The sequence below is a fragment of the Ambystoma mexicanum genome, chromosome 1q, assembly GCF_040938575.1.
Source record: "Ambystoma mexicanum isolate Mex_15411 chromosome 1q, UKY_AmexF1_1, whole genome shotgun sequence".
NCBI lineage: Eukaryota > Metazoa > Chordata > Amphibia > Caudata > Ambystomatidae > Ambystoma > Ambystoma mexicanum.
The window spans coordinates 1,163,768,578-1,163,790,239 of record NC_090922.1 but is presented as its reverse complement, the minus strand read 5'-3'; the positions used below and the strand labels follow the sequence as shown (position 1 = coordinate 1,163,790,239).

Here is a 21,662-nt window from a genome sequence, read left to right as displayed (position 1 = left end):
TATTTACGGTGTCGTAAAGTACGATGCCGTAAATAGCGGTTTAGTGGCGCGCGCCCGACACGCCATGCCGTAATTAGCGGCATGGCGTAAACCGGAGCTGATCCCAAGTAAAGGGGACATGGAAAAAACAGCCTCCACAAGACCGCAAAGTACCTTACCGCCATGGAGTAAATACCGGCATCGCTGAGAAGGTGTTAAGGACCCTGAGCAGTGTTTCCAAGAGGAACAGGTGCACTCAATCAGCACAGGTGGAGGCAATGGAGTCTGGCACAGCACAAAAGGAGCACACCCACACACCACACCCCCTCCCACACCAAGATGATACCAATTGTAGCAGCATTCCTGGAGCTGGAGGCCCTGCTTGCAAGGCAGCAACTACAACAACAGCAACTACAACAACCACAACCCCCACCACAGAGGATACACAGGAGGAGAAGGAGGGTGAGACAGGCCCAGCATGCCCTACCTGTGCAGCCACCATTACCACGCCGGCAGCCCCCAATCCCCCGCATCAGAGCCACCCCCTTCAACCTCACACCAGAGCAGATCCACAACCTGTACCGGCTTGACTGGGACACCATTACCAGCATAGTGGACATGATACATGATGATACAGTGAGCCGCATAGAAATACGCACTGCCATCCCCCCTCTACTGAAGGTAGAGTCTGTGCTCCACTTCCTCGCCACAGGCAGCTACCAGCATACAGTGGGGCACATGCATGGCATTTCACAGCCCATATTTTCACGGATACTCAAACAAGTGCTGGATGCCCTCCTCACCCACACAAGGGAATACATATCCCTACCCCGTACTCCCCAGGAGATATATGACACCAAAGCTGCCTTCCATGCACTGGCATGCATGCCAAATTGCATAGGTGCCATCGACTGCACCCATGTGGAATTAGTGGTCCCGCATGCCATGGAGGTGCCGTATCGCAACCGCAAGCAATACCACTCCATCAACGTCCAGATGGTGTGTAATGCCAGTAAAGCCATCACACATTGCAATGCCCGATACCCCGGATCAACTCATGACTCCTTGGTCCTGCGGAACTCAACACTACCACGCTACATGGAGCGACATGCCGGACGACGTGCCTGGCTGCTTGGTGAGTAACCTGAATGGGCCATGGCAGTGCATTGGGGCTGTGAGTAGGTCGCCTGCATACTCCACCTGGGTGGGAAAGGGGGGGATGCATACCCCACCTGGGTGGGAAAGGGGGGGATGCCTACCCCACCTGGGTGGGAAAGGGGGGGGGATGCATACCCCACCTGGGTGGGAAAGGGGGGGAATGCATACCCCACCTGGGTGGGAAAGGGGGGGATACATACTTGCATACTCCACCTGGGTGGGAAAGGGGGGGGGATGCACACTCATCCCAGTAATCATCTGCGGCCATGTAAGACTAGTACAATTCTCCACCATGAATGCACCCACAATTACCTCCTTTCCACTTCCATGCAGGTGATGCTGGCTACCCTCTAAAGCCGTGGCTCATGAACCCGGTCCGCAACCCACAGAACAGGCATGAGGAGGACTACAATAGATACCATACCCGTACACGGGTGGTGATAGAGCAGACCTTCGGCCTGTTGAAGGCACGATTTCGTTGCCTCAGCCGGTCTGGTGGGGCACTCATCTACAGCCACGAGAAGGTGTCCAAGATCACCATGGCATGTGTAATGCTACACAACATATGCATCCGTCGGAACGTGCCACTGCCCCCTGACGTGGAACTGCTACCACCAGATGATGATGAGGGGGAGGAGGAAGGAATGGCAGGACAACAGCACGGTGCCGATGCACAGGAGGGACGTTCAGTGCGTCAATCATTGATTGGACAATATTTCTGACTCACAAGTCAGCTGAGGGTGTGAGGGTGAGAGGACATTGGGCACTGGGTGTGGGGATACATGTACACCATGCAATGTGCGACATCAAAAGACACAAGCAAAATGAGCAATGCCCACTCTGTTTTTTGGGATGAACAACCAGTGTATTCAACATTTATGTAGGAACGTGTACAACAAAACCGCCACCCTCACCCCCCTCCCCCCCAACTCCCACACACACCCTCACCCCCCTCCCCCTCCCCCCCAACTCCCACACACACCCTCCCCCCTCCCCCCCAACTCCCACACACACACCCTCACCCCCCTCCCCCTCCCCCCACAACAACCCCACAATAGTCCCATCAGTGCAACATAGGCCACTTGTGTGTGGCAGTATGGTCATTGTGTGCTTCCAGAGCCAGGGGTATCCATGTTCTGGCGGCAGAGTATGCGCATTGACCGACGGACAGGGCTGGTCTGCGTGGAGGAGCACTGTGAGGGTGGGCACTCCCACTGGGGCTGTGGTCTGGGGGGTGCTGCCTCCAGGGCATCAGCGATCCGGCTCAGCACCTCACAGAGCCGGTTTGTGTTGGCAGTGATGACTTCGCCCAGGGCCTGCAGGTCATTGTGCCACTCCGACCTGGATTCACGGTTGTCCCGGATGAAGTCCTCAATCAGGCCCGTGAGGCGCTGGGAGTGCAATCCATCCATGGCCGGTGTGGCAGATGTGCTAGGCAGCCGTGGTGTTGAGCCTGCAGCCCTTTCGGGGCTTTCTGCAGGGGAGGTGGATCCAGGACTGGCAGGTGGTGCTCCTTGGCCTGTGAGGCCTGGGGTGTCACTCTCCCCGGAGTCGCTGTGTGCAACTTGACTGTAGGATGGGGTGTCTGGGCTGTGCACGATGTCATGGGGCTCCTCCACGTCGGATACGGGAACAGATGTCGGGCTATCTGGCTCCCCGGGGAGGCACATGGTAGCATTCTCCCCTGCCACACTGGACTCCTCAGAGTGCACCGTGGGGCATGTCTCCGTCGGCAGTGCAGGTATGGGTAGGGGTGTGGGTGTGGGTTGTGCAGCCTCCATGGGGGTTGCTGGTGCAGGTGGTGTTGCCTGTGCCTTCTTCCTTCCTGCAGGTTTACGCTGTCCCCTGGCTGTGCCACTGGAGGTACAGGGCTGTGTGGCTTCCTGGCCCTCACTTTCACGGCCGCTGCCTGTGGGGGGGAAGAGAGAGATGGCATGAGCTATGATTTGGGGGTCAGCATTTCTTCAAGCCTATGGTATGACAATGGGATTGCAGCGTTTTGTTGACATTTGGGTTGGGAGTGGGACAGTGATCTGGGCTTGGATGGTAAATGCATGCAGGTGTCTGGGTCACTCATGTTGGTGGAGTACTGTGCTGACTCACATTGACTGCCTCTTTGTGTGCTCTGGCCAATATGGGTTGGAGCCTTGCACCTGGCATCAGCCTGGGTCTTACTTGTGACGGCATGATTTGATGGGGGGAGGGTTCCCATACGTGATGTGACTGCTTGCCCAGCCCTTGGCGGTGCCTTACATTGGGAATGCATTTACTATCTTCACTCATGACACTCACCTCCATCTGCGGATGACGGGGCACTACACTCCATCTCGCCGACCCACTCTATGGCTTCAGTGCCCATCATGTCCGCACACGTTTGCTCCCAGGGCATCATCTTGATTGGAGAAGCTGGGCCTCCTCCTGTCTCCAGGGCCTGTGTTCGGTTGGCCGATAGGATGGCCCGCACCCTGAGACGGAGGTCATCCCACCGTTTCCTGCAGTCCCTCGTCATACGGGGGGTGTTCCCTACGGCGCTCACCCTCTGTGCCACCAAGTCCCAGATCTCCTTCTTCCTGGCAATGGTCGGCCTACGCATGTCACTGCTGAATACTGTCTCAGCATTTGCGTGCAGGGTGTCCACCAGGACCTGGAGCTCGTCCTACGTGAAACGCTCCTTCCTGATGCGGGCGGCACCTTTCTTCAGTGCGTTCGGCATGATACTGGTCACTCATGGCTTTTTTGAGGGTCGAAATATACCTCCGGGTACTGTATTAAGAGGATGGCAATGGATTGTGTTTTTAAAGATGACCGCCGCGCTCCTTACCGTTCCTGTGCGATGACGTAATTTCCGTATCCGTTAATTAGCGGTGACCGTAATTTACGGATACCGTAAATTACGGTCACCGCTAATAATGGACAGCGAAGCTTCGGTGGCGGTGTTGTAATGACCGTCTCGCTTCATGCCGCTAAGGGGTTTTACCGACCCTTTAGCGGTATGCCGCTAGGGGATTTACCGGCATGGCGGAAAGCTTGTGCCCGCGAAGTCGGAATGGCCTGTAAATTGCAGCGTCGTACCAGACCGGACTCGGTCTTTCCGCCATGCCGGTAAAAACCCATACTTACCGCAAAACTCTGAATGAGGCCCAATGTCTTCCAGTTGGCCAGGGCATTTAGCGAGGTGAGTCCCAGCTCTCTTCTAATTATTTGAATAGGGGTCGAACACCCTTTTCCAGAACATGCCCTCTAGGGATGACCATCGATTCTTTGGGAACTATACCAGAGTATCTGCACCATATGTCATGATTGCCACTACAGTTCCTTATAATATGAAGGGCTCCTGGTTGAGACCCTATTCTGAACAGGGTCAATCCTGCCAAACCAACAAACCCAATAGTCTACTTTATGAAATGTAGACCACACACCTTCATTATTACAACAAATGTTTTTAGTCAGAGGTAGAGACTTATTTGTCTGATTGTACACACAACAAAGAACCCCATCAGATACAAGTGTGCAGAAAATGAGTGATACTGTAACATACAAATCTTCAAGGCAGTTGGGACTTGAATTTCAATACAAACATTATAAACAGTACATTGCCTACTGTCGCGTTGAAGTGCAACAGGGGTCCAAACAAAGAGTACAATAACATAACAAAGTGTTAAATTTCACAAATATAGTCAGTGTGTGTTGTGAACACTTAGGCTAACGATTTAAGAGTCTACACAGAAGTGTTTCGGCCCTAGCAGGCTAAAGTATATGCCACTCTTGAGCGGGCCTTCATCAGGACGGGTGGACTGGAGCGTTGGAGTGTTCTATGTGTGTATTGCTGTGTCAGTGCAGAGACTCGGTATGGTTTCAAAAGATGGGACACCCTGAGTATATCGGGTGACCACTAAGGAACTTCAGTAGTCCAAGAGAAAGGTCCAATCTGTTCTTCCGCGGTGTGCGTGTCAAGCTGGAGCTAGAATCGCGTGGCCTTCGTGTTGTCGGTAAGTAATGCCTCTATTTAGCGGACTGTATAACGCAGTGAGCATCAGGCGTATTGTTCATCTGGAAAAGGATACCACTCGGGTTATCCTGTATTTGTCCTCTATCAGTGAAGATCTGTGTCGGCGGAGTCTGACCACTGCGAGGCAGCGCAGCAGCAAGGAAAATAGAATGTCAACAACGGGAGTAGTGAGTGGTTGCAGTATTTCCATTTCAACAACAGGGCTTGGTTTGCCAACATCTTCATTTTAGATCTTAAACTTAGGATGTTCTGTGTTCCCAATGAGCCTTTAATGTTAGTCTTCCCTAGGTATTTAAGCGATTCTACCTTTTGCAGCGGAATGCCTCTCAGTTACCATATAAAGGTTTGTGTTTTCTTTCCCCTTCCACCATTCAGGTATAAGATTTGGGGTTTGCTGGAGTTAATTAATAAGCTGTTCTATGCAGCATATTCCTCTAGTCGCCACAGTTGTCTTTGCAATCCGATTTCTGTGTGGTCCAATAGTACCAAATCGTCTGCATAAAGTAGACGACTCACATGGACCCCTCCCACTTTTGGTGGAAAGCTTTTGCAGTTCTCCATGTAAGGGCTCAGGTCAGGGAGATCGAGGTTAAAGAGGGCTGGAGCTAAGGAACAGCATTGTTTAACTCCTCTTTAACTCCTCTTGCTATCTCGATCTCGTCTGTTAACGGTGTCTGTATATAAGGTCCTAATTAGCGTCACCAGATCTTCTCGTCAATTCCAGTCCCTCATCTTGTTCCATAGCCGCTGTCTGTTTATGGTATCAAAGGCTTCAGCCAAATCTACAAAGGCTAGGAAAATTTTGTTGGTTTTCCTTCTAGTTTGTTCCTTTACTACTGACAGCAAGAAGATTGGGGGAGTAGTACCCAATCACTTCACGAATCCGCACTGGAAAGTATCATCCTTTTAGATGTATGTGTCCATTTGTTTAACCTTCTCAAGTGTAGCGATGCGTCGATCTTTCCCATGACGTCTAAGAGGGCACTAGGGCGATCGTTTTTCGGATTGTTGGGATTACATTTGCCAACTTCCATGAGATAGGAATGTTTTGTGTTGCTCTCACGTTTTCTACTATCTGGCATATCAGTGTTGCCCATTGATCTGGATGTTCCTTCAGCATGTAATTTGATATGGCATCTGGACCTGGTGGCTGTGAAGAGCTTGCTTGATTTATGAGGTTCACAACATCCTCTTGATCGTATGCCAGTTGCCAGGTAGTTTGGAACTAGGTGAGGTAGGGTCCTTTGAGGCCGGAGCTGCATATAATGGTTTCTCCATGCTACCTCTGAGACACCGTTTATCTGGGATGCCTTGGGTTGTTCTCCCTGGGATTTTATAAAACCCCGAATTTCTGATGTGTTTTTGTTAGAAATGGCCCTCATGATTTGTTCAGCATCCTGTTGAAGGAGTATACTTTTGTACCACTTTATCCAGTTTTTGTAATGGGTGTGTAAAGTCCTGATAGTCACACATCATTAGACACAGATCCTTAAGAATTATAGCAGGACAAGGTTGATGGCCAGTGCCAGAGGCTATATTTGTGGAAGGTAACTTTTTCAATTGATCATTGGTTAGTATGTGAAATGTGTCAATTTCAACTGATCTTTCCTCACGAATAATATAATATTCCGTGTGAGAAAAAGAGTTTGCTTATTTTGTCACTAACATATACAGAGCGCAAAGATGGCAAAATTCGGAGCAATAGAATATCTAATCCACTGTCTACTGTAAAACCACTGGTTCTGAAAATAATAATTTGTTTCCCCTCAGTCAGTTTTTGGATGCAGGAGGCTTATGCGGGCTTATCTCTGCCAAGATGAGCTGCTAGCCAGGTTTAACTAACGCCTTGCACCTGCCGCTCCATTGTAGAGCAAACTCCTCAGCTTTTCTGCTGCTCTGGAGGGGATGTGCCCGCTGTGCTGGCAGCGCTATTTTAGCTGTGTGAACTCTTTTCTCCCAGAATCCAAATAGATTTAATTGTGCCATGATGCCATACGATTTGTCAAAAGGAGGTGAATCAGCCTGATCTTATTGACATCGGTTTTTATGAGAAAAAAAAGTGCCAATTTCGCTCATATTATGAAGTCTTTGCTCCTTTTCTGTAGTTATTACAACACTTCGCATTTTGTAGCAGCAATGTGGAATTAAAACGTGTAGCACATTGGCAGAGTAACGGGAAACGTCTGTCTGTCCAGATGCCCGCCCTTCTGTTTATTTCAGAAGGCAAAGGAAAGCCTCAGCCATGCATAGTTTTCTAGTTTTCATCGCCAGTAAAAGTAAACAACAGTAAGGACTTCATTAGGAGTTTGGCAGTATTCCTGGAGGTAATCCTGCCAAATTGAATCACTGTTACCACTGGAGACAACTGATACATGCCCCCCTGGGTGCACGTTTTTGTTGGTCCCCATTCTAAAGGGGATTGCGATATTGCTGATCCTATTACTGAAACCTGCCATTTCATTATTTTTCTTTAGATACTGTCTCAAGTGATATGCTGGTAGTATTACCCTCTTAGTGGCTTTAAAACTTAAAATCAGACAGGCTAGCAAAAAAAGATTGTAATTCCGTTACCACCTGTGTTCACAGTTACCACTGATCTTGTAATGCGGCCCATGCATGCAATTATCTCTAATTTAAGATATTACACTTCTCCAAAACAACCATACTGGAATCTACATCATATAACAGTGCTAGGGGATAGAGACACCCCTGTCAATGCCCTTAAGAATTGCCTCTGGCAATTAAAGAACGGATTGTCTTAATTATTATTAATTTTTATTAATTATTATTAATTATTGTCATGTTAATTGTCTTAAAATGATCCCCCACCAAAACTGAAGTTCTGACTGTCAGTGCCAGATGTTATCTGTGGAGCAATACTTTCTAGACGGAGTCATTTGGCGAGTGACCAGTTTTGTCTACACCTGTGAAAAATACATGCTCGTTTTAGTCTCCAACTCTAGGGAAACTCAGGAAATAGCCGCCTTGCTTCTGCATTTATCATCAGTCATTGATGTGCTTCTGTCATCTCGCCTGGACTTTGGGAATAGTGCTTATCTTGAACTATCCTCAAAAATACATTTAGAGTGCAGCATGTGAAAATAACCCAACAGCCAGGCTACTGCTTGGACTAAGCAAATGTGATCATCTTTCCCATAGTTTGTATTAACTGCATCGTCTACCCATTAGCAAATGCAAAACCAAAGAGGCGATGGCTGGAAGGTTTAGAATAAATCTTAACCTCTGGTATTGCTCTGGTCAACCCTCTAGACCATCGTTCTTTGCCTGCCAAACAATTACAAAAGGGAAAGACCATAGGCACTTCAGGCTTGGTCCCTCCTCCAAAGGGGTCAGTCCAGCCCAAACTGCTTGGTCACATCCCTTCTCCACGAGACCACAAGTATCCCCAGACAGGTTTTGTCCTAATTGGGCATCATCAGTGGGAGAAGCTTGGGTCTGTAGGCCCAGCAGGTACAGACCCACGTCTGGGCATGCCCATCCCAATCAGGGTGACAATAGCAAAATAAAAGAGGTGATGGCTTGAAGGATTAGGATACATCTTAACCTCTGGCATTGTGCTGGACAATCCTCCAGGCCATAATTATTTGCCTGCCAAGTCATTACTAAAGGGGAAAGACCATATGCAAATAAGGCTTGGTTCCACTCCTAAAGGGGCAGTCCAGCCCAAACTGCTTGGTCACATCCCTTCAGCACAAGACCACAAGCATCTCCAGACATGTTTCGGCCTAATTGGACGTTATCAGTGGGAGAAGCTTGGGTCTCTAGGCCCAGCAGGCACGGGGCCATTTTCAAAAGCATGTGGCTTTTACATAAATCTTCCTACAGAAATCATGTTAACCTCCTACCTGCAAAACTAGTTCAAAATCAGCCACATAGGCCATCTAGATCGCAAAGCTCCTGCACTCTTACTATTCCAAAATTCCACAAACCCAGTCTGTGTGGTCTGATTTTTGGATTTACATCTCCCCAATTGTGGATTAATCTTGCTTCGTCCTCAGAAAGAAAAACAATCTATTATTTGTATTTATTTATTTATTTGTTTTAAAATTGAATCAACAATGTTTTAGCAATAAATTTACTTTCCCATAGTCTTATTATGGTAGGTCATGCACAGAGAGGAACAGCAAAAGAAGGAAGAAAATAAAAGAAAAATACAGTTTAAGAAATACGATTTATGAAACTTTGACAGGTCCACTCTAAGGAAGGACCTCTGTCGAAAACTTGGCATCAGCAATTACGTATTTGATTTTTGGCCTGCCTTCAAAAATGACCACCAACCATTAGAGTCGGAAATCGCAAAATCAAAAAAGAGAGGTCTAAAGTGTTTTGAACGAGTCTCTTTTAAAGTTGGGCGCAGTGTCATCATGTGAAACAGTGATTCCACCCTGTACAGTGCCGACAGTGATTTTCCACAGATTGACTCTGGATTGCTTGGATCTCATTAGTTGGATGCAAGTTCAAACGAGCTCTCAAAAATTGTCCCTGACCTTATTGTCGGGAAACTGCTTCAGGGATTCACACACTCTGTGTTGAGTGTTCGGCTTTCTGAGGGCAGTTGAGCAACCGATTAGTAATTTCTGTCCAGCTCCAATGTTAGAATCCAGTCACAATCTTGATGTTTTCTTTGTACTCGTCTTGGGTTGGGCAACAGTTGCCCTAGAGAGCTGATAATCTCTTTTAGAAGGAACATCCTGGTTGAGCGCCATCCGTTCAGATTGGAATTGGAATCAGACAACATTTCTTTATGAACCATCTCCAGGATCGCCAGGCGTAGGGGGTTGTAACATTTCCCAAACAAGGCAAGCCTGTCCAAGTCAACCGTACACTTCAGGGAATTCAGACCTGGTTCTCTCAGGATGATTGTAATCAGGGTGGACAGGGGAACACCCATACCCTCTTCCAAAATCCACCCTCAAGGTGATCCTAAAGAGGTTCCGGGAGGGTGAACATAGCTTCCACCCCTTATGTCACAACAGGGACCACATTAGCTCTGTAATAGTTCACCACTAGCAAGATAGAGAAGCGCTCAAACTTTCGGTTCAGTGCACGGGCTTGACTGGTTAAGGTTTTCACCTTAACAGAATGGTCAGTTGACATGGGTGGTTCGGTACTTGAGTTGCTCAACCAGACACACAGATATTTGAAAGATTGTACCTGTTCAATTGTTTCTCCACCTATATATCAGGATTGGTGGCTTTTCCCCTTGGTGCTGGTACCAAAGGTCAAGATTTTGGTTTTCCCCTTGTTCATTTCAAGGTCGTTCTTTTGGACATAACAGTGAGGGTGTTGAGTTGAGTTGGGGTCTGGTTGATGAACACAACTTCATCTACGTATAAGAGATGAGGCAACTGCACTCCTCAGACCTTGGGGGGGGGGGTGATCTAGTAGATGAAAAGGCTCTGGCATGTCCTCCAGAAAGAATTTGAAAAGTGCAGGGGCCATATCACACCCCAGGTTTTTCTTTCATTTGAGAGGGTCCCAGCTTTATTCAGTCTGACTCTTAAAGAAGTATTGGAATGCATAGCCATGATTGGATAGAATATTGCTTTTGGGAAGTTTTTCCTTGCCTGTTTCGACCACAGTTTACATCTGTAGATTTAGTCAAATGCTTGGACCAAGTCCACAAAGACCATTTATATCTTGGGTATGTGATGTCCCAAGTTCCTCTTCAGCAGTTGGAGTAAAAGGATGTTTGACAAGGTGCCCAGACCCTTAACAAAACCGGTTTGGAATTGGTCAAAACATCTGGTTTCCCAACACCATATTTTGAAGTGGTCCAAGATGATTGAACTGTAAAGTTTACCAATGACATAGAGGAGAGTGATAGGGCAATAGTTCCTTCGGTTTCCCCAATCAAATTTTGGATGGATGGTACCACTATCGCTCTCCTCCATGAACTTGGTAGTTGCTGAGAGATAGCTATTTGGTTAAATAAGATGAATATGAAGGTGGCCCAATCTCCAGGGAACTCTTTAAGCATACAATTCGACAGCCCATCGGGGCCTGGTACTCTCAAACCTTTCCGCTTTTTAATTTGTCTTAAAATATCACTCACATTGTTTGAGGTGATCCATGGCTCAGGGCAATCACTGAAGTTGGTGAATTTGTTGTTTTCTCGGACCAGCATATACAGGGTTCTAAAGTTGGTAATCCAAGTTTCCACACTTATTGGATTTGATTGGTCTACTCTAAGCACTGTCGATTCAGCCTTTATTAGTGACCAGAATATCTTCAGGTCTTTGCTAGCCAAAGCTTTTAACATAGCCTCCTCGTCGTGCTGGTATCTTTATTGTTTCAATGCAGAGAGCCACGTTTTATAGCTGGATTTAGCGGCCCGGGCTATAAGATGGTCTTCAGGTGTGCCTGACTTCTTAGCCGCTTGTGCAAGCTTTCTCACCTCTTTTCTCCGGACTACAATCTGTTGTTATAAAACTATTGGATAGTTGTCTATATTCTGCTCTACATCTCAGTTTAGCTAACTCATCGTTTTCTTTTGTTGTTCTACTTCAACATGACTTCACAGTTGCAGATTGCATTGTCTTTACAGAGCCATGATGCCTTTTGGTGAACGTATCCAACTTTATAAACCCCTTCTTCATGACCATAAACACATTTACCAGGAATAGGGCTAACACTAACAGATACTGCTGAATGTGCTTAAGATGTGAATCTAGTGACTCAAAAAAACTACTGTAATATGCAATTTGCGTATGTTCAGCCTTGACTACGTGTTGGCTTTGCTAAAACACTTTGTCACCAGAAACCTTGCTGTTTGAATGGTTAGATGAATCTGATACCAACTCATTGGTTACATTAAAACTTTAAAAAACCTCAGAATCACATCAGTGCAGTGTTTTGGTGTGCTATTGATAACTTTATAAACCCCCTTCCCCCAAATTCAAATGCAAATACTTAAGTCCACACTCACTGCGTCTTCTGGCAACTCCAACCAATCCCACCAGAGAAGGTCCTTAGCTGCCTTAACCTGGGTCAACATTTGTAACATTGCCTTGCATACCACCATTAAAATGGCAGGATCCCATAAACTGATTAATTAGCTTCAGTACTTTCTGCAACTTTAAACGTTCCCTGTGTCTCATTTGTGATAGAACCCCACAGATATCCTGGCATCTCTAAATTGTAATGTTCTGTTATGCCCCCTCACGTAGTATGACGTACCTCACAGTAGGATGCCTTAATTCCATCAGTACTGTGTCCACACGCTTCACAACAATAGGACCTCTGGCAGTTAAGCAAGATGCTCTCACGACCTACTGTGTTCCTGGACATGACCCATTCATACTGCTAAAACTATAAAGAACTGTATCACCCCCCTGAGGGATTGTCATGCTGGAGCTGGGTTAAATTATGAATCCTCATCTTTACTACCCTTGCACTATTCTCCAACCACTCCATAATGGATTTAAAGTGGGTAATGGTGGTAAAAGCACAATTCGGGAAGTCCTTCCAAAACTAAAAATCATCTCCCTGGGCTTGAACACATTTCCTGACTTCTCAACAGCACCTGTGGGCTGTCTAACCTCTTTTTCTCACCATGCAATTTTAACATACATAATTTCCAATTTTGCATTCAGAGCAGTAAGCTTACTTTCCACTTTAAGGGAATGTTTTGGACCTCTCCAAGGCATCCTCTTCTGGATTCCTTGACTTGTGGTCGCATTAAAATGGATTCTCTTTTTTTCACTCCCGGGACACTCATTGGACAATCCTATGGAATTCCTCCAATTCTAACAATGTGAAGTGATTGAAAGAAATAATCCCCCTTCTGTTTGATGTACTTCTAAAGTCTTTGTGGCATGCATGGAAGGAATGCTCAAAATGCTTCACCTGTCTTTCTCACACAAGTGCTTAGGAGAACATGGCAGTGTTGTCCATCACACATTTGCCTTCATTTGGCACTGGCAATGTAGTCCTTGAAAGCTACCCACTCTGGCCTGGCTGATGTGTTTCTTTCCTCCCCACTCCTCTGTGTTACACCCTTTCAAGCTAGGAGAACTTTATTGCAATAGAGCAATCCTAGGCTCCTACACTTTATCGCTAGGCTAGGTCTGTGGCGGCATCATTCTTTCTCTCCGGAGATTAGGGGGAGTACACAACTACTGTCACTTCTTGGCCTGGCAGGATTGGTCTGTCATCACACACTGCTCACTGTGGGGAAGACCACTTTTCCCACCTTCAACAATGGTCCTCAAGCTGATATTCCCTGCATTTCACCTGAGTACATTTTCCCAGTACAGATGGACTATAGTAATAGGTACGAACCTTTTCCCATTATTGACAAGTAAGGCAATAATATAGACTTCTCGTAAGCATGTTTTTTAACTTATCAAAACTGTATGCAGGCACTGCATTAACTGTTAGCAGTTGTTTGTAGGAAAGAGACAAATTATAGCTTCTTTTACCACACCTTTTACACTGTTTAACTCCTCATCTCCACTCTGGTCCTCAAAAGGCTTGACTACTGCTTCAGCCTCTTTGAATGGTTCCCCATCTACTGCTTAATCATTAACAGAGAACTACACATACAAACCTTTATGAACAACGTCCTCCCTCACTGGCACTCCCTGCATCGTCTACCCCTTTACAAGTTCCTTCTTCTAGTGAACAGATGTATCCACAGATTGCCCTCACCCCACATAGCTAGCTCTACATCTTGCTGCAACCATGCACAAACCCTGGGTTCTCACACACTTCCAAGCGTCCCATTTTCCCCAACCAACTTGTGTTGCCTCTTGGTTCGGCTCCTTCAAACTCCTGTCTCTCTACAACTGGTGCACACACCCAAACCAGAAGAAATGCAAAAGATAACCACTGTTCAGGGCTTTACAATCACCCTAAACAAATAACACGTACCTACACATGGAGCTCCTGAGACTTACAGGGACAGCAGGGACGTTGATTCACCAAAATGCCAGGGATAGCAGAAGTGACATCACAGACCTGATGGCATAATAGGAAATGATGTCACTTGACCTTTGAACCGGATGGCATCTGTTCATCTTTAACCCTGATGACATTACCAAAGTGTAAAAAAGTACATAAACGTAAACATTTGAAAAATCCAAATAAGTACTGGAGCAGACAATATTTTAGATATCAACCACATTTTAACAAGGGTGCTGCCTTCATATGCCATGGGTGAGGTCATGATACAATAGGGTTAGCACAATAGTACAGCATAGGCTGAGGCAACATTGGTTCCACCATCGTGTTCGCTATTTGAAGATTTGAGTATATCTTTAAGCAATAATTATGACAAAGCATTACACAATTTTGGGGAGTGATGTGACCCGATTCTTGCTGAAATGGACTCAGACAAGCTTACATTTATGGACAGCCCGGTGAAGATGTACAACAAAATGAAAATTGTAAAATGGGGAAAGATACAGAGAATGTAATTCTATTAACTACAAAGGGTGCTAATCACACACCTGAGTACATATAAGGAGATGTATTCCTCTGTGATGAGATTCCCAGGGCCGAAATATCATTACATATGTATGCACTTTTGTCTTAACTTACTAGGCTACCTGCAAAGGTGATGTTCCATAAGAGGGATTCCATTTCAAGAAAGACATTGTCGGCTCTGTAAAAGCCAGGTAAAGCAGAAATGCTTAAACATTGGCTGATTGGCATTAGTGAAGCTCTAGGGCCAAGGAAATTGTGGTGATGTCATCTTTGATGTCCTGGTTGTTAGTCATAGCAGTGCACAGTGGTGGCACGAGTTATGGTTGCTTAGCTTACCATAACTGGGGAATTTCTGGGGTTTTTCAGTTTTACTTGTAACCATAATATGGATAGGTTGTTGCTAGTGCAAAGTAACTGTAATGTCCCTTTAATAAAGTTACTGCACTGAATGTGCTAGGTATTTCTTAGGGCAAATGAACCATTACGTCCCTTTAACAACATTTTTTCACTGAATTTGATAGGTTTTTAGTAGCGCAACTTAAACATAATGTTCCTTTAACAACGTTTTTTCAGTGAATATCATAGGTTTTTACCAGGATACCCTTAGTTTGTATAGATGTACCATACACATCCAAATTGATGGCTGCATGCCAATGGGCACAGTAACCGCAGACTGTGTGTCTGTTCGCGGATATCGGGTAGCAGCCAAACTACTGAAATAGGAAGGCGTTCTCTTACATAGTGGTACCATTCAGCGAAGGGAAGGTACATATACAAAGAGCACCATGTACGTGCATTGCAAGGAGAAATGGAGTAGGTCTGCAAACTCTGTACTTGTGAAACAAACAGAGCAAAGGCATAGGGTATGCACCGTAATGGAGTGCACCAACAAGCGAAGTAACGTGGGCATCCAACAATATTACTACACTGGTGCTTAACATAGGAACAAAGAAGGAACTGGCAGAGTAAGGACTGCAAAGTAGTGAGAGCTGAACGTCACTAGAACGCGGTAAGTACACCAAAGTTGCTCCTATAATAGCACAGTTTGTCGAGTGGACAATAGTGGATGATGTTTTTTTTTATGCAGCAATGGCAAACACCCTAGAATGGCTGTAATAGATTTTCCCTCATTACGAAATAAGTAACGATAGTAACCCCATTGGTATGCACCACAGTCTGAAAAGTAAGTCAGTTAATATGTATTGCTTCATATACACCTAACAGAATTTTTTTGCTTTATCAGGACATACTGGAAATAAAAGGAATGCACCACAAGCAGCACCTTCTCCACAATAGCAGACAACCACACAAAATGAAGGAAACTCTGTAAATAACAAAGTAGACAGCATGGACGCCAAAATGGAACAATTGCTAAAGAATTTTGTTGCCTGAAATGATTTTGTACAAGGACATATTATGGAAAAAAGAAAATACCATTGCCCCACCTGCACGTGTGCCCCTTCCCCATTTCCCAGCCCACCCATCTCCACAAAATCCCTCTGATCAGCGATGTTACGATGAGACCTCAATCCCTTCCTCCCCTCATGGTGAAAGTGTGCAAATCCCCAATTCCCCTGTATATGTTTCCATGTCTGCTACCCCTTCCCTTTCCTAATAGTATCTATGTATGTCTGAAAATAAAGGTGTATATGTGAATTGTTGCTGAGTGTGTGAGTAGCTTTTCCTTTTATTGGAAAATTCCGTTGTGACTCTGTATGTAGCGCACGGTACTGTCCAGGATGGGCGCAGTTAAGCAAAATGGATGTGTCCTACGGACACAGCATCTGCCCGGCCTATCCACAATCAGAATGGACATATCCTTAGGAATCCAGTACTGGCCACATGTCCGCATCTTGAGATACACCTTTAATTAGTTGTGGGAGCACACGTCTGTCCGGTCCACAACTACGCGCACGCATATCTCATCCTTTGTCTCCTGGTAACACTGCCCCTGTGCAGCATGTTCAGAAAAACTTGTGATGTACTTTCAATACTTTGATCCACCCACCCACGTTTTACGGACAGCTGTGCACATGAAAATTGCAATTGCTGTAGCCTACAAACATCTAGCTTCTTTGAACATTGTCGCCGCATGTGTGTCACACTTTTATTTAGTACAGGGATCCCAACCCTGTCCGTAGGACACATATGCACATGCGCACAAAGCATTCTGCCCAATAGGCGTCCTGCGGATAGACGTCCCATTCGAGCACATTCGCAACGTCACCATGGGCCCTTATTTGTCAGACACCATCCGGGTCCCCTGGCATTGGAAAAGTACTTTTTGTGCAATGTAAAAAGTGTTACTGTGACTATACTCCCTTGCAAACGTCCCACACTGTGCCACTATATATAAAACTATTTTTTGGAACAATGTGCACCTGCTTTCTGGTTCCAAGTGCTCCACAGCAGCCTTATAAAAGTCCATACCCCCGAGCTGCTCCCCATTCTGTTTTTGGCTTTCCAGTACAGAGCAGCTGTCCACATTACTTCATGCTGGAATTGCTTTCTGATCAATTCGGCTGTGCTATATTACCTTTGCAACTAATGGAAACCATTGCTGCTGCTACTGCCTCTAAGTCTGTCGAACCCACACCCTCACCACCACCACCACCTTCCAAAGGGCCTGAACAAGGGAACAGGTGTGGTGATGTAGATAGGGATCAAGAGGAGAAGGGGGATGAAGTAAAGCAATTCACCATTGCCTGCAGCCAGCATGAGTCCTGTTTGTGGAAACTATTTAACACCATAGGAGACATGGCGAAATATTGTGCGAACCAGGTGAAATGCACTGAGTGCAACATAGTACGCAGTCACGGAATACCTGACTTGTAGAGTTACGTCACCATCTCGAAGTGGCGACACCTCAAATTGAACTACAAGGCAGCAGTTTGGAGGGTAGACCCCTTCGAACAAGGCAGTAGGTTAATTTCCTCTACACCATCCTCCGCATCTGCTCCTGCCAGCACTAAGGACACTCCTTTGGGGAAGCAAATCCCTAAACCAGCCTTACAGGCCATATGCACCGCAGCAGACCCTTACCTTTCAAAAGTCACTTATTGTGTATGTAGTGTGACTCTGCGGGGGGGAGCAACTTCAAAGTGCTTTTGAGGCTTTGGTCCAGGAGCATGAGACTGTCCCTACCTAAGTAAGGGCCACCCAACATCTTCCTCTCTCCACTTGCCCTTTCTTATCGCTGTGGTTGGTGGCCTTTCCTTAACCCCCTTTCCCTTCCTTGCCTTGTGTGTTGTTTGTTACAAGAACAAGAAAAATACAAAACAACAAAAAATAAAAATAAAAATAAAAAGGCTCTTTTCAGAGCAACCTTTCAGAGTCCAAAAATAGAATTGCCAATAAAAGGGTGCAGGCCACTGCACAGCCTATATACTCCTCGGACAGCGTGGTAAATAATGCGGGAGAAAGTGCTAGTGCTAGCTCAGAAAAAAGCTTTTTTGTGGTGTTAGTTTAACATGCTGCACTTTATTTGCAGTAAAGCACTTCCTCCACTCGGAGAGGTGGAACACTTCTTTTGGAGAATAGAATATCAAGCCAGAGGAGCACCACACATCCACATGCTTTTGTGGATTGCAAATGCTCTTAACTGTGGTCAGGACAGTGATGCAACTGTTTTGCAGTTCATTCACAAATATGTCACTTGCGAAATCCCTTCGGAAAGTACACATAGTGACTTACATGTACACATTTTGCAGTTTCAAAGACACAAGCGTGGCAAGTATTGTCAGCAGAAATATAAAAATAAAGGCAAATACTACATTAGATGCCACTTTGGTTTCCCGAGACCAGTTTGAACAACAGGGCAAGTAAACAGCTTCATGTCTTTGGTTAGATACAGTGTGATAGGGAAATCTCCTAAGAACACATACTGCATGAAAAGAACCAAAGCAAAAAAATACATCAATGATTGCAATCCTATGGAATTAAAATGAAGATGTGCAGTACATGGCAGACACTTCCACTGCAGTTTCACGATATGTAACAGCCTACTTAACCAAAGCAGAGAAAACAGTGGTGGGTTGACATATCATCGGACAAAATACTGTCACAGAAGTTCTACAGCTTTGGCATAAAAATACTGTCCCATAGACAATGTGGCTGCTACGAAGCCACAGACCATTTATCCAGCACCACCTTGCATGGGAAATCTGAAAACATAGGGCCTCATTACACGGTAGGCGGTAAGGGTTTACCGGTACCGGTATTTTACCGGTACTGGTAAATCCTTACCGCCTTACTAAGAGGTCCCTTTGCGGGTTGGGGAATTTAACGCCTGCTTTTTGCAGCCCCGCCAACCTTGGAATGGGGCGGTAATTCCCCATTCCACCAAGGCGGTGCCGGTATTTTACCGGCATGAACCATGGCGCTAATAGCGCCATGGTTCACCGCCTACCGTGTAATGAGGCCCATAGTGTGGCTAAGCCTTGGTCCTGCTGCATTCAGAAGAAATCCTAGGAACACATATAAACAATAGCTAAAAACAATCCCAAGAGCCAGGACATTTTGAAAAATAACTTATTGGACACATACTACCCAAAGAGGAGTACGGCTTTAGAAATCATGTACCTATACCACATATCCCAAAACTTCTCATACAAAAATAACATTAAACCAGATGAGAAAAAAAGTTAATACAGAGTCGAAAGTTGTGAAGGCAGCCTGGCGAAATTTACCAAACGCAGCCTGATTAATCATATGAAGCTGTGATTAAAAAGTCCTCAACACAAAGAACTGTACTACATGGCTCTACTACAACTTTTTAAACCATGGAGAAAAGAAGATGTATTAGACACCCATGCCTTCTATGAAGAAACTTTCAAAACAAGTGAAAGTACCATAATAAATATAAAGTTTACGCGGTACAAAACCATGTTGGACAATGAACGCCAACAAGAAAAAGAATTTCAAGCACAACTAAATGTAGACACTCCTGAGAACAGTGAGCCTTCTGTCACAGTAAGCCAATAACCACTTGGACAGCCACTCATAGCAAATGAGGCAGAATTAGCCATGATGGAAGTAGATAACACCATGTGTCAGTATGAGCAATCTGCAGAACACTTTTCTGTACTAAAATCAAACAATGAGCAGGGTACCATTTTCCTAGAAGTAAAGAAATTGAAGATGGTATACAGCACGAAACGAAAACTTGAAACTGTGAACACTACAAACCTGTACTGCTACACGTAAGTGATCAAGCTGGTTCAGGCAAACATGCTTAATAAAAACCATCAGTAAATTCCTCCAACAATTAACAAAAAACATGCTTTCATCTGTTGTAGCCACCCCACAGGTTTAGCTGCCTACAACATAGGTGGTGTCACTTTACATCGATTGCTACTCCTTCCAGTGGAACACCAAAACAAATTAGACAACTGCAAACTGTCAACAGAATGTGCTGTGGAGTTACACAGTGTTGAAACAAATGAAAATACTCCTAATAGATGATATGAGCATGGTCTCCAACATAATGTTTGCTTTGATTCACCGCAGATTGCAGGAGGTCCTCAAAACATACTACGAAGACCTCTTTGGAGGAAATCATATTATTGGTTTTGGAGATATCCTTCAATTAACACAAGTTAAAGGTGAACCCATCTTTAAAACCTTAGGGCACAGACTGTGCCATAACACTCTTGGAAGCATAGGGGATGCAAATCTCTAGCAACATGTCCAATACAGAGAAGTAACTGAAAGCATGCATCAGTCTGCAGACCTCACCTATGCCAACATTTTGAAAAACATTTGGATTGGTGTACTATCTAAGGAAGCACAGTGTACCCTAAATACCAGATGCACCCGTGAGCTAAACAGCATAACACATCTGCTACTGATGTCATGGAACAAATAGCACACAAAATGTCCACTGTATGGCCTTAATGACACCTCTCGCAAGCTGTACAGAATTCAATGAAACTATGCTGAAAAAAAATGCAACCACTCGTTCAAATTTACTCCACAGAGAACTGGACGTACACGGTATGACAATACCTATGTGTAAAAAAGCCATAGCACGACTAAATACATTAGAATACTCTTTGTATAACACAGCTGGTTTGGAGAAAATTGTAAAGTAATGCTTACATGTAACCTTGATGTAGAGCAAGGTATACTTAATGGAGCATTTGGTACAGGTTTTGGGCTCCATATATACCTACGTGACAACATCATTCAGTTTGTCAACATCCACTTTGACAAACCTTCAGAAGTTAAACAGATAGGATGCCCAACAGCCCGAGTCCTTCTTTTCAAAGACATATATTTATGCAGAGAACAGTTTTCTCTATCGCTAGCATATGCATTCACTACTCATAAATCGTAAGGTCTAACCTTAGAGCAAGCATTCATTGAAATTGGTAGCATAGTCTTCAAAGAAGGCATGAATTACGTAGCACTGTCATGTCTACGTACAGTGGAAGGACTATATCTAGTCAATTTTGAAGCAAGGGCAGTCAGGGCACACATTCCTTGCATTGTAGAGTACAATAGACTACGTGCACTCTACACACCCCATTTCAAAATGTACTGTGTTCCTCAAAAATGCAAAGGTTGTAAAAGAAAAGTAATGCAATCAGAAGTTCTAAATGATCTCCCAACAGTATCTTCAAAGAAATAGAAATCAACTCATACTCCATCAAATACCAAAAGCACAAAAGAATGGACTGAAAAGAACAATGCATACCCAACTGCACACAGAAAGAGAACTTCCTCTTCGAAGAAACCACGTGCACATCCTTCAAATTACTTAGACACAAAACTGGCTGGTCCATTCAGATTTTCCAATACAAGTGGTGTAAATTGCTGTGCAAATTTAGCAATCAATGTTCTATTGCAAATGCAAGCAATTGTTGGAAACATTTATTTAAACAACTCAGACCAGATGTGCTTACAAATGGCAGTTCTTCACGGAAATGCAGGAAACAGTCCTGAAAACAGTTCCAGTGTCTCAAGAGTAAGACAAGATTTGGACTACAGTGTGGGAATGGTGAAATTCACGTTAAACATACTAGAAGATCCACGGGAGTTTCTACTTACGGCAATTAGTGGAAAG

The 21,662-nt window shown here is 45.1% G+C and overlaps 1 protein-coding gene across 2 annotated transcripts in view; it reads left to right on the top strand.

The window, feature by feature from the left end:
* The window catches only part of TNNI3K (TNNI3 interacting kinase), a 3,214,557-nt gene that overhangs the window by 416,802 nt on the left and 2,776,093 nt on the right, over positions 1 to 21,662 (top strand). The gene's annotated exons all lie outside the window — the stretch shown is intronic.